The sequence below is a fragment of the Hordeum vulgare genome, chromosome 3H (genome assembly GCF_904849725.1).
Source record: "Hordeum vulgare subsp. vulgare chromosome 3H, MorexV3_pseudomolecules_assembly, whole genome shotgun sequence".
Lineage (NCBI taxonomy): Eukaryota > Viridiplantae > Streptophyta > Magnoliopsida > Poales > Poaceae > Hordeum > Hordeum vulgare.
The window spans coordinates 341273783-341288174 of record NC_058520.1 but is presented as its reverse complement, the minus strand read 5'-3'; positions in this window follow the sequence as shown (position 1 = coordinate 341288174).

Below are 14392 nucleotides of genomic sequence, written 5' to 3'. Positions count from 1 at the left end.
GGGTTAGAGGCTTTCATGGCAATGTTTGAGGCTTATTTTTCACGTGGTAGGAAGCGATAAAATAGCGGTGGAAATGAGTCATCTAAGCACAACAAAAATAGAGACAATATCAAGGTCACAATCATCTTGTCTGTTGGTTCTACTAGCTGGTACAACTCTTTCTCCTCCGGAATGTACTCAACGTGATCCTCGCACTCGTTCTCAGATCCCATTTCTACCCAAGGAAATACACATCCAATGAACACACGGTATGGTGCAATGCTTCAAACAACATGATGCATGAGTGTGGGTTGGAAAGGAGCATGGCAATGCAAACTAGTCAAGTTTCTCGTGCATTTATTGAGTTGTTGGTATTCTAGAGAGAATCTCGTGTTTATTAATTCGGACATGCATGAACATGGTAGGAATGGATGCATCATGAGAAAACTGTGCGAAAACATATAAAGAACATCGCAAACGAAGCTACAGATCTCTCGGAACTCACCAAACAAGATACAGAAGGCAACAATGACTAAACAGCAATATAAGAGAGGATATGGGCATTTTATTGGCACTCCAAGAATGACAATGGATAGGGTACAAAATTCCACGTGCAACAAACCTAAAATACATGCAAAAACTATGAGCACAACTCACACAATGCTCAAAAGAAAACAACACCCAATCTATCCGCTAACATCAACATACCACTCTGGTCAATAGATAACTAGCAGTTACAGCCACTCAATGGGTTCACCCAAGGCATGAATATGAAGCTATAAAATAGCACAACTATACCTAACTAACAACAACATTGATAGGTTAATGAAACAATGGCAATCAAGCTCTCAACATGGCAAGAAATATTACAAATTAGACTTTGTGAAAATCACAGTCTGCACTTGCAGATTTTAATCTCGTGACATGTTGACAACAATAAAACACTATTTTACAACAAGTTACATGGCATGAAATTTAGCAAGGTTGTAGAGTACAACAACTACTACAAAACACTAGCACTCAGCATGAGCTGAAACATCAAAAATCACTTGGTAGCATCCCCTAAACATGGCATGAAAATAAATACAAATTCTCACACTTAGTTCAGATCACAAAGGGGAATTCCAACAGTTTATAACAACGTAGCAACTTTGACAGGAAACAACTCTAAGATTCGAAACATATTTGGCAAGGTGCAGGCACAAATTGAAGGAGGGTAAGAAGCATAGAAATCCATGGCATTGGACCAAACACAAAGGAACCATATATTCATGGGAGTTATCAACACAACATGGTAAGAAAATAACCGATTCCAACACTTCGAATTATTTGAGCAAGTGAATCAGCAACATTTTTCTTAGCTACTTTGCAGCAAGAAACCCACTAAACGATAAGCTTAACATGAGAAAGAAAATTACCAAGGGCTAGTACCCTCAAGACACTACCACTTTCTTGTTGACAAGTCTATCATATCATGCAAGAATTAAATCGTGCAAAAATCACAAAATGACACCTCATCATAAAATAACATTTTTTGTAAACTTTCCCAAACGACAAAACCAATACCACAATGGAATCAATGGAAAATTATACCCCAAAACCATATATCACACTACTATGAAACTATGGAGATACATCACACAAAGCACATCACAATATTCACTTATCTAGTTATAAGTTAAAACTTGCCAAAAGTGGTAGTTGCCAAATTTGGCGATGTCCAGATTTGGGCAGATTCCAAAAATGGAAGGAATCTAAATGCAACTAAAATATGAAAAAAAACACATCACGGAAATAAAAGGGTCCACCTAGTATTGTCAGTTGCTCCGCTGAAAGGAATAAAAGGGGCAGGTTAAACAGCCCCAAGGGTATCGAACCCACGACCCCCTATTGAAAAGCACTACCGCTACCACTGGGCTACGAGCGAGCGGGTGAATATTTACGAGTGCATGTTCCCTTGAACACGCCCCGCTTCCATGTTCATCACCTCAAGCAGAGGAGGACGGGACGACGCCAATGAGCCTTCCGGCGATCGCTGGGAAAAAGGGGCTTCGACGGGGCTTCGGGTTACTCTAGGGTCTCGGTCTCCGGTGCTACGAGTACTTATGAACGCTACGGTTGGAAGAGATCCAGTCCGGCCTGGGCTCGGCCGGGCATGGCGGACGCGACGCGACGGCGAGCGATGGCAGAACGCGAACAAGCGAGCGGGAGGCCTAGCGCTAAGAGGAAGGGCACGGGCAAGCAGGAGGGCCAGCTACGTGGAGGGGGCCGGGCGGCTTATCTCTGAAGAACATCTTCAGAGCTCTTGCACAAGAGCGCAGGGAGCACGGGCGTGGCATGGCTATAGTGGCGTCTATGGAGACCTAGCGATGAGGAAAGGAAGGGGATGTATGAGATGCTCACCCAGGGTTCTCTGGCGCAAGGGGATGCAGTCTAGGAGGCGCGAGCAGGGTCAGGGAAGGAGAAGCAGTCGCGCGAAGGTGCTCTCGGTCCACGAGGAACATGCTGATGAAACCAGCGGCGTGGTGGCGCAGAGGTCCTCCAAGCTCCAGGAACAGGTCTAGGAAGATGTCACGGCTCTCGTGGACATCCTCGAAGAAGCGGAGGGAGCCACGAGAGACGATTATAACGATGGGGACACCGGCGGGTTGTGCTTCTCGTTGCTTGATACGTCTCCAACGTATCTACTTTTCTAAACTCTTTTGCCCTTGTTTTGGACTATAATTTGCATGATCTGAATGGAACTAACCTGGACTGACGTTGTTTTCAGCAGAATTGCCTTGGTGTTATTTTTGTGCAGAAATCAAAGTTCTCCAAACGTCCTGAAAATTTACGGGGAGTAGTTTTGGAAAATATCAAAAATATCTGCGCCAAGTTCCAGCTCAGGGGGTGGGCCAGTGGGCCACAAGCCCCTGCTCAGCCACCACCCCCTAGTGGCGGTGGGCAGGCTCGTGGGGCCCACAGGCACCTGCCGCCCCCAACTCCAGCTCTATAAGTTGTCTTTCGTCCCAGAAAAAATAAAGAGAGAAGTTTTCGTCGCGTTTTCGATACGGAGGCACCGCCACCTCCTATTCTTCATCTGGAGGGCAGATCTGGAGTCCGTCTTGGGCTCCGGAAAGGGGAAATCGTCGCCATCGTCATCATCAACCTTCTTCCGTCTCCAATTCCATGAAGCTCTTCGTCGTTCGCGAGTAATCTATTCGTAGGCTCGCTGGGCGGTGATGAGTAGGATGAGATCTATCATGTAATCGAGTTAGTTTTGATGGGGATTGATCCCTAGTATCCACTATGTTCTGAGATTTGATGTTGCTACTACTTTTCCATGCTTAATGCTTGTCACTAGGGCCCGAGTGCCATGATTTCAGATCTGAAATTATTATGTTGTCACCAATATATGTGTGTTTTAGATTCGATCTTGCAAGTTGTAGTTACCTACTATGTGTTATGGTCCGGCAACCCCGGAGTGACAATAACCGGAACCACTCCTGGTGATGATCATAGTTTGAGGAGTTCATGTGTTCACCAAGTGCTAATGCGTTGGTCCGATTCTTTATTAAAAGGAGAACCTTAATATCCCGTAGTTTCCTTTTGGACCCCGCTGCCACGGGAGGGATGGACAATAGATGTCATCCACGTTCTTTTCCCTAAGCACGTATGACGACACACAGAATGCATGCCTACATCACATTGACGAACGGGAGCTAGCCACTTATCTCTCCGTGTTATAGTTGTTGCATGATGAATATCATCCAAACAAATCACCGACCCATTGCCTACGTGTTTGTCCTACTGGTGTTTCTTGCCTTGCTCTGCTACTGCTGTTACTTGTTTTGCTCTGCTGCTGCTTCTACTACTGTTGCTACTACTCTCGCTTGCTACTATTGCTACTTGGTACTGTTGTCACTATTGTTGTTCCTTGCCAGTGCTATTGCTCGTACACTGTCGTTACTCGCTACTTTGCTGTTACTACTGTGCTTGCACATACTAATCTTTCAGGTGTGGTTGAATCTGACAAATTCAGCTGCTAATACTTGAGAGTATACTCTCACCTCCCGACTGGTAAACCAACAAATTGGGTCGAATACTCTACCCTCGAAAACTGCTGCGAACCCACGCGCTGGTGGGCCGTCAACAACATTCTTCCAGTTTCATTGTCGGGGAGTGCTATCAGCATTCTTCTGGTGCCGTTGCAGGAGAAGGTTAGTTGTTATAAGCATTCGTCTAGCTAACACCAGAGATTGCACGATCAGCCCTTTTCTGGAGCCATTGCCAGGGAAGCACAGCTGACGTCACTGCTCTCTCTCTCTCTAAAATTCTCCCTCTCTCTGAACTTATCAGGAGGAAGGAGGGGAACGGGGAGAGAGGTGGCGACGCTGTGAGAGGAAGGGGGAAATCCTAGGAGCTCCGCGGACCTCAAGGGCTTTATAGAAGGAGCGGGAACGGCACGGCCTCGTTGTCCGTGAAGAACTTCACAGCGTGGAGCTGTCGCTCTCTTTGATGGAGATGACGGCGTCGGGGAGGGGCAGGTGGCTGTTTCGGGGAGCTCCTACCTGCCGCTCATTGCGACAGGGAGCTCCGGCGCTGCATAGGGGGGGCGCCCCTAATGGACCGGCCCAGTTTCATTTCTTTTTTGTGTTGCCTTTTTCCTTCACTATTATTTTTTTCCTTTGTTTTTATATTTAAAGCAAAAACATTTTTCGAATTTAAAGAACAATTTTCAAAAAACATGAATAAATTTGGAAGCGTGAACATTTTTTGAATCTTGAGAACAAAATTTTGAAAAGGAGAACAATTTTGAAAAATCCCGAACAAATTCGAAAGCGCAAACATATTTTTCAAGCACAAACATTTTTTGAATTATGAGAACAAAATTTTTAAACACGGTCATTATTATAAAATATGTGCAAAATCTTTTTTCAAATTCTTGTACATTTTTCAAAATTTTGGAAAAGTTTCCAATTCTGAAACATTTTTTCAAATTCCAAAACATTTGTTTAAATTCCGGAACATTTTTCAAATTCCTGAAAAAAATTCAAATATGCAGCATTTTTTTCAAATTCCGGAACATTTTTCCAAATTCCAGAACATTTTTAAAATTCTGAAACATTTTTAAAATTCCGGAAATTCTTTTAAAATTCCGAAACATTTTTTCAACTTCCAGAACATTTTTACAAATTCCACAACATTTTTTCAAATTTTGAAACATTTTTAAATTTCAGAATATTTTTACAAATTCCGGAACATTTTTAAAAATTTCAGAACATTTTTTCAAATTACGGAACATTTTTGCAAATTCCAAAATATTTTTAAAAATTCTGGAATATTATTTCAAATTCCGGAGCATTTTTTCAAATACCTCAACATTTTTTCTAATTCCAGAACATTGTTTCAAACTCCTAAATATTTTTTAAAATTCCGAAACATATTTTTACTTTCTAGAACATTTTTACAAATTCCGAACATTTTTCAAAGTACGGAGCATTTTTTCAAATTCTCAAACAGTTTTTCAATTTCCGAAAAAAAAATTGAAAATCCAGAACAATTTTGAAACAGAAACAAAAAAGAACAAAGAAAACAGAAAAAAAAAACGATTTGGGGAATCTTCTAGAAAGTTCCCAAAACCGGAAAAATGGCTGGAAACCTCTAGAAGGTTCTCAAAACTGGAAACCCTGAGACGGTTAAACGAGTTGGCCCAATCTTGACGACCGCTCGATCTTCCTATGAGAAGTTGCTGCATTTTGACGCAACCCGCGTCAAATAGGGATTTCCGCTGTTTCACGCGAGATGGGCAGGGCGTCGCTGGCCTGCGGGAGAAAAGGCCCAGGTGAGGCTGGAGCCTCTCCCACCCCAAGAAAGGAGTTTTTTTCTTTTAAAATAAACAGTCCAAACCAAAAAATAAAAGGGGCTACAGAGAGTGGAAAGATTTGAGAAACCCAAATAGACTCACACTCACAAAAACGAGCCCTATTTACAAAAAAATGACTTTAGAGCAATAGAATAAAACCCATATTTTAATTATACAATCTGTTTTGCAAAGATGTAAAAGCAAAATAATTCAACATGGTTGAGAGCTAATTTTTATGAGCATAACAGAATATTTATGAGAGGTGCAACATTTATTAGATGTAATAGGGCAAGTAGAAATCACCACATTTGCATTATTAGAAATAAGAGAGGTGGCATATTTTTCTATGGAAGTTGAAGAGAGGGGTTTTAATCAAAGAATATCGCTAGGTTGCAAGCACTGATACCCCACACACACACTCATAACAAAATCATCACATAAAACAAGCATGAGGCAAAACATGAATGATGACATGATGATTATGATGCCATGATGCAAAATCTCATGAAGCAAAATGATTATAACTAAACCACATAATGGCAATAAGAAGGTTCACACATGACACATCACAAATAATGGAAGGGGTGCTCTTGGGCTGTTACAACTCTCCCACACTACAAGAGGATCTCGACCCGAGATCTAGGATTGAAAGAAGGGATAATTGTATTTGTGCTCTTAGTTGTGTCACCGTGGACAGGTGTCACGGCCCTGGTTTCACCATGCTTGACAAGCATTCATGCATCCATATTTAAACTCTTTTGTTTTTCTTTTGGGAAATAATCAAGCCCAATGTATTGAAATTTGACAAAAAGACAATAAAAATATTTCCTTGAAATGAACCAGGAAAATGTTCCAAATATTTGGGAAAATAGTGACACGGAATAAATTTGTCAAACCAAAATTTTGAGTCACAGGAACATTTTGAAAAGGAATTTTGATTTGATAAAATAACTGTTTGGAACGGAGTTATTTTGTTTTCTTTTAAAATAAAAGTTCCAAAAATGTTGAAACTATTTTGTGGCATTGATTATTTTTTATCTGTGTCACATAACACTAATTTAGGGTTTTATAAAATATTTAAAAATTTTGTTTTAAACCTAAATCTAAATGCCAGAAAGAAAAAAACAAAAAACGGAGAGAAAGAATCTATCCTACGCTCACCTGCTGGCTCAGCCCACCATGGGCACAGGCGTCTTCTTCCTCGTGCCAGAATGCAGAGGAGAAGCTCGCCACGGCGTACGGTCGAAGCCTCCATGCTTGCAGCTGCCTACCTGCCTCATCGCCCCTTCCCTCTTCCTTATCCTCGCGCCACCCAAACCACCTCGAGCTTATCCCCCTCCCCGGTCTCTCCCCATCTCTCTGTCTCTCCCTCTCCCGTGCCACCATTGACGCCGTAGCCAGCTCACCGTCGACGACGCCCCTCCGATCACAGAAGCGCCTCCCTGAGCTGCCCATCCTCTCCGCCATGACGTGCCGCACCTTCCAGTCATCGGAATCGAGCCGAAGCCCCTGCATCACCCTCACCGCCGCCGCTTCCTCCTCCGACCACCGGGATCTGCCACTGTCGATCTACTGTCACTGGGTCTCTCCGACCTCCCCGATGCCAGAAATGGATCCCTTGTGAGCCCCTGATGTTTTCCCCTCTCTCTCTCGCTCGAAAAACCCCTCCAGAGCACATCCCCGTCGAGCCCAACTTAAGGCCGACGCGCACACTCGTCGCCGACACCTCTCCCGGCCACCCTAGCCCTCTTGCTACCCCCTAACAGAACGGGCGCTTCGCCAGCGTCCCGTAGCAGCAAACCGCGTCGCAAATAGTCCCCTCTAGCAACGATTAGGCCAACTTCGGCGAGCCCACTGTTGCGGCCATGGTCTCCGGTGACCACCCTTCGATGGGGGTTCACGTGGCCAACCATTAACCACTAACCCCCCCCCCCTCCCCAGAGACGCTGACATAGGGCCCCACGGGTGAGTCAAACCACCATTAGGGTGGGTCAACGCGGGATTAAGCCCTGGGTCACTCACCAGTGGACTCCACTGGTCAGGTTTGACCTGGGACAGCTGCTGTTGACTGATGACGCCAGTCAGACATCGCACTGACGCAATAAAGATTTTCTGATTTTAATTAATTCCAGAAAATGCCTAAAACTTTGAAAAATCATAGAAAATATTCTGTAAGTCCAATGATAATAATTTATATATGAAAAATGATCAGAAAAATCCAAAGAGTCTGATTATGGCATTTACATGCATGTTTGAGAAAGTTAACATCACCAAGTAGGAAAAATGATGATTAGGGTAAATTTAATAAATAGTTTGGAGTTGGAATTTGATTCCTATTTGAATTCCACTTCAATTACTATGACCAAACAATGATCTAGGAAACTCAGCACCCCAATATGCCATCTTCATGCATGTTAAAACAAGTTTACCTGAGCATCAGGTCGAATCTATTAAAAGGGTATCCGGAAAATACCTTGTTCAAGTGATACTTGAATTCTAATTCAAATCCAGCTTCAACCTAAGAAATGGTAGCTATATTGGCCCTGCCACATTTCATTTCCTTTTCATGATCATGCATCATAGTGTTGCCTTTATGTGAAGTCATTATTGTTCTTTCCTGTTTGTCGGTACTGTTCCCTCTCGGTAGACGATGTTCCGACGATGTGATCGTTGACATTGATGAAGACTCATTGCTATCATCAGACGTGTCAGGCAAGCAAACCCCCTTGAGCATATTGATATAAACCCACTCTCTCGCTCCTTCTCTCTTTTACTGCATTAGGAAAAACACGATTCAACTGTACATGTTATCGGTAGTTGAACCCATTCCTCTGCATGACCAGATTTTGTCACAGTAAATAGTTGAAACCACTTAGCATGAGTAGCAACTGCTAGCCTTGTTGTGCTTACTCATCCGTGCTTGCTTACAATGCCTGTTATGCTTAGAGTCGTGTCGGGTCTGATCCATCTGGATGATGAATCGGAATGGTAGTGTTCATGTCCTATAGTGTGAGAGTAAAAGTGTGAATCTGATTTGGTAAAGGTAGCGATGAGAGGCCATGTAGGAGTACATGGTGGGTTGTCTCATTGGGACCGTCCTTAAGAACTGAGTTCTGTGTATGTTATCCAAGACAAGATACTACCATGCATTGGGCTCTGAAATATGACCCCGCTCAGCTTATTAATTGCCTAGACCTCTGTCCAGGAGTTGCAATTAGTTTCTGGTGTTTGTAGGAAAAGTGTTGGTGGCCGTGTTTAGCTCTTCCTAACGGGGTAGGCTTCTCTGCGGTAGATACACAGTGGCACGGTGTACCAAGTGGCACCCGCATGGTGGGCTTGGGAACCCTGCGCACATTGTTTAGGGCCGTAGAGGAAACCTCGGCCAGACTTCCTTGCGGGTTCAGTCTCAAATAGGCGATAAACCTCGACTAGGGTCTTGTGTGGTTAACGGTCGTGGCCGACACCCACGCCAGTGCTTCCGCTTGAAGGTTGCCGAGATGCATGACGTGCATATGGTGCTAAGTGGTCAGAGCATGTGTGAAGAAGTATACCCCTGCAGGGTGATTTAATCTATTCGAATAGCCGCGTCCTCGGATATGGACTACTTGGAAACATTACGTGGTACATAGATGTTGGGGCATAGTTTATGCCTAAGTAATTTTGGTGATTGATGACAGTACAGTACAGGACTAACCGTATGTGTTAAGGTTTCAGATTACACCCGTCAACGGCACAAGACGACACGTCTCCTCATACATGGAACGGAAGCACGACCCTCTCTACGATTCTCTTTATTTGAGTCATAGGAAAGCCGTACTATTAAGAGGGGATCCGTAGTGGAAAGGTTTGGGTGGAATCTATCTTTGCACGCGCACACTTCACATTCTCCCTTTCCTTCATCTTCGGAGCGGCCCCGCCACTTTGTTTCTCGCAATTTTGCAAACCGCTGGATTGCTAGCGGTAGTACCGCTGCAGCCAGCGGTAGTACCGCTAGCTGGCGGTAGTACCGCCTCTGGTCAGCGGTAGTACCGCTCCAGGAGCTTTGTTCCACCTGCCTAGCGGTAGTTCGTGGATGGACCTTTTTGCGAAGACTTTCTTGGCGGTAGTAGTGCTTTTGCACTACCAAGGGGCCAGCGGTAGTACCGCTGGATCCAGCGGTAGTATCGCCAGGCGGCGGTAGTACCGCCCCTGTTCAGCGGTAGTACCGCTGGAGTGCCAGCGGTAGTACCGCTGGAGCTCGGGCAGAGAGTGGGAAAATGGTCTGATTCCCCCCCCCCACTATATAAAAGGGTTCTTCTAGCTGAGGAACTCTATCTCTTACCTCTCTAAGCTCCATTGTTGCGCCCCAAGCTCAAAAGTGCCCGATCTCTCTCCCTAGCCAATCAAACTTGTTGATTCTTTAGGGATTGGTTGAGAAGGCCTAGATCCACACTTCCACCAAGAGAAAAAGTTGATTCCCCCACCAATCCCTTGCAGATCTTGTTACTCTTGGGTGTTTGAACATCCTAGACGGTTGAGGTCACCTTGAAGCCATATTCCATTGTGGTGAAGCTTCGTGGTCTAGTTGGGAGCCTCCAAGCTTTGTGTGGAGTTGCCCCAACCTTGTTTGTAAAGGTTCGGTCGCCGCCTTCAAGGGCACCTATAGTGGAATCACGGTACCTTGCATCATGCGAGGGCGTGAGGAGAATACGGTGGCCTTAGTGGCTTTTTGGGGAGCATTGTGCCTCCACACCGCTCCAACGGAGACGTACTTCCTGTCAAAGGGAAGGAACTTCGGTAACACATCCTCGTCTCCATCGGTTCCACTTGTGGTTATCTCTATCCTTTACTTTGTATTTGCATATGCTTGTGACTATATCTTACTTGTCTTAATAACCCTCGTTGTTAGCTTCTTTAGGGTTCACCTCATTGTCGTATTATTTGTGAACCCGTATGTTGTTTACCTTAACTTGCTAAGATTATTTAAAAAGTGGTCGTTGTCTATTCACCCCCCCCCCCTCTAGCCAACCATATCGATCCTTTCAATTGGTATCAGAGCCACGTCTCTTTATTAAGGGTTTAACGACCCGAAGAGTATGGAAGGCGAAGAGGAAATTGATCATGGGCAACCCGTGGCCATGGACTTGACTTCAGTCACAAGGGGCGACTTGAATACGGCTATGGCCGATCTCAAGACGTCCTTGACGAACGAGGTCAAGACCATGCTTAAAGAGTTAATTGAGGGATTTAAAAGTTCACCCGAACCGGCTATAGTGGTTAAACCCACCGTTTCCGATTCGGAGGCCAACTCCTCCAAGGAAGCAGCTAAAGGTATGCAACCTCCCTCGTCTCACGAGAAGGATGGGACTGGAACATATGCCTCAGTTCCACACCCCATGGTCTATGGAGGATCCGTTCCCGCACCACGTCTTAATCATGTTGGTCCTCCTCCTAAGCTTGTGAAAGGTGACTTTGCTAACTGGGTATTTTCTATTAAGTCTCATTTGAATCACAGCTCAACAAATTTGTGGAGAATCATTGAGCAAGGATATTATCCTCATGATCCAAGCAACCTCACTCCGAGAGAAGATGCATACAATCAATACAATCACTCTGCTTTGTTTATTCTCCAGTCTGCAGTGCCACCTGAAGATCTTCCTCACTTGCGTCCCTTCACTTTGGCCAAGGATTGTTGGGAGCATATTATGGTGTTGTACAAGGGAAGCTCAAGCATTCAATGATCCAACTATGAAGTGATACTTGATAAGGTCGATGAGTTTGTGATGAAGGAAGACGAGGACCCTCGTGATCTCTATCGGAGGGTGACTGCTATTGCTGTGGCACTCAAGGATCATGGGAGCAAGGATGTGGATGACACATGGGTCAAACGCAAGTTCCTTAAAGCCATCATGCCTTTCAACAAAGCTATGTCATCAGTCATTCGTCAGCGGCCAGACTTTCACTCCTTGTCTTCCAGTGAGGTGTTGGATGAATTTATTGCAATGTCAATCATGAACGAAACAGTCGACAATGCACCAGCTCGTGTTCGATCAAAGACAACTTCACCCAACCATGCGTTGAAAGCAAAAGCAATGCTTGAAGAAGAAGAAGAAGATGAGGAAGAGGAGGGCTGCCCTGAGGACACAAAGTATGCCTATCATGAGCACATGGCTCTTGCATCAAGGCAGTTCTGGGGCAAGAAGAGGAACTCAAGACCCACTTTCACCAAGAACAACTCAAGTGGATTCAAACCCAAACAACGAGTAAGGACATGCTATAACTGTGGTAACGTGAGTCACTTCGTGGCCGAATGTCCCTATGAGAAAAGGGAAGACAACGGAGGCAAGCTCATTCGCAAAGACAAAACCAAATCATTTCCAATCAAGAACAACTTTGTGAAGAAACCTCACCCAAAAGGGATGGTGGCCCTTGAAGAGTATCCTTCAGATGATGATGATGATGATGATGATACAGTGGCAACGGCAACTGTTGCTATTGCCACTACCTCTCCCCAGAAGGTGTCTCTCTTCACCGCCCCCAACGAGAACCACATCACCAAGTGCCTCATGGCAAAAGGTATCAATTAGGTAACTCCCATCATTAAGACCAACATTGCTTCTGCTCCTTCATTGTTAAATTGTGTTGACGATAGTGATGTTGGGGAACTTAATGAGCATGATCTTGATAAGTTTATGTGCACTATTAAGGGAGAACCCAAGAAGCACTTTGTTGCTCTCTTGGAACAACTGGGTGAGGCCACTGATCTCATTGAGTCTCATGAGGAGACCATCTCTGAGCCTCAGGGACATAGTCGTGACTATGCCGATGAAATTGCCGAATTATCTAGTGCTCTAGAAGAGGAGCGCACTCTTCGTTTGGCTCTTGAGGAGTCATATAACGATGACTGCGCTAAAATGCAAAAGAAACTAGATCATGATGTTGTTCTTACTCGTATGCTTAAATCTGAAAAGTATGCTCTTGAGGTTGGCCATGACAGACTCAAAAAGGAGTTTGACATACTTGACAAGGCCCACAAAGCCTTGAAAGATGCTCATTTCTCTCTAAAAGAGTCTCATGATCAACTCCAAGCAAAGCTTACCAAGGAGATCTCTACTTGTCCTCCCTTTGTGTTAATTGATAATGCTTGTGCAACTAACCCCTGTTGTGAGCATGTACATCTTGTGGAGGAAAATGCCAAGTTAAAGGAGAAACTTGAGAAGGGTCTTGTGGCATGCATACAAGGTGAGAAGAGTCTGAACGATCTCTTGAGCACTCAAAAGGGTGTTGTAGGAAAGGAAGGACTTGGACTTACCTCCAAGTCAAAAGGTAAAAGGAAGAACAAGAACAAACGATCTCTCACCCTCATGGACATCTTTGTCAAAGAGGGTGAGGGGACTCAGAAGGTGAACAGGAACAAGGTGGACTATGGGAACCCCAAGAAGGGCAAAACCGTTCCTACTAACACAACCGGCAAACTCAATTCTTCTTATGTTTTATGTTGTGCTAGTGATGGGCATGTTTATGCCAGATTTGTTGGTTCGTACGATGAGGATATTGAATGGGCTATCTGGGTTCCTAAGACCCTTGTCTCTAACATGAAAGGACCCATTAAAAATGGGTACCTAAAACCAAACCTTGATCTATTGCAGGAGTTTGCTTCCGGTGGGGTGTCATGGTTGCTCGATAGTGGAGCAACAAATCATATGACCGGAAGCAAGGACTTAGTGGTGGATGTGCGTCCTTCTCCATCTATGCCCACCCATGTCCAATTCACCGATGCATCCTCTTCAAAGGTACTGGGATTTGGTAAGGTGGTTGTCTCTCAAGATTTATCTATTGAGAAGGTCATGCTTGTCGAGTCACTTGCCTACAATTTACTTTCGGTTCGTCAACTTGCAATTATGGGTTTTTCCACATTCTTTAATATTGACACCGTGGTCCTCCTAAGGAGCAAGACTCTTAAAGTAACCTATGTTGGACATGTCGAGAATGGTCTTTATGTGGTGAACTTCTCAAAGCGACCCACTAAGACTGCGACATGTTTAATGGCTAAAGTTGACGTGGGCTGGCTTTGGCATCGCCGTTTAGCTCATGTCAATATGAGATCTTTGCAAAGTCTCCTGACAGGGGACCATGTTCGAGGACTAACAAATGTGAGCTTTGCTAAAGATCGTGTTTGTAGTGCCTGCATTGAAGGAAAGATTCATGAAACTGCTCATCGTCCAACGACTCTTATCTACACTAAGAGGCCATTGGAACTTCTCCATATGGATCTGTTTGGTCCTCCATCATTTGATAGTCTTGGAGGTAGAAAGTATTGCCTAGTGATTGTTGACGACTACTCAAGATATACCTGGGTATACTTCTTTAAAAAGAAGAGTGAGACTCAGCCAACGGTCATCAACTTTGCTAATGAAGCGCAACGTCAACATGAAGCAAAGATCTTGATGATTAGGAGTGACAACGGCACAGAGTTCAAGAACTACACCTTAGATGAGTTTCTAGGTGATGAGGGAATAAAGCACCAATATTCTACACCATATACCCCTTAGCAAAATGGCATGGCAGAAAGGAAGAACCGGACCTTGA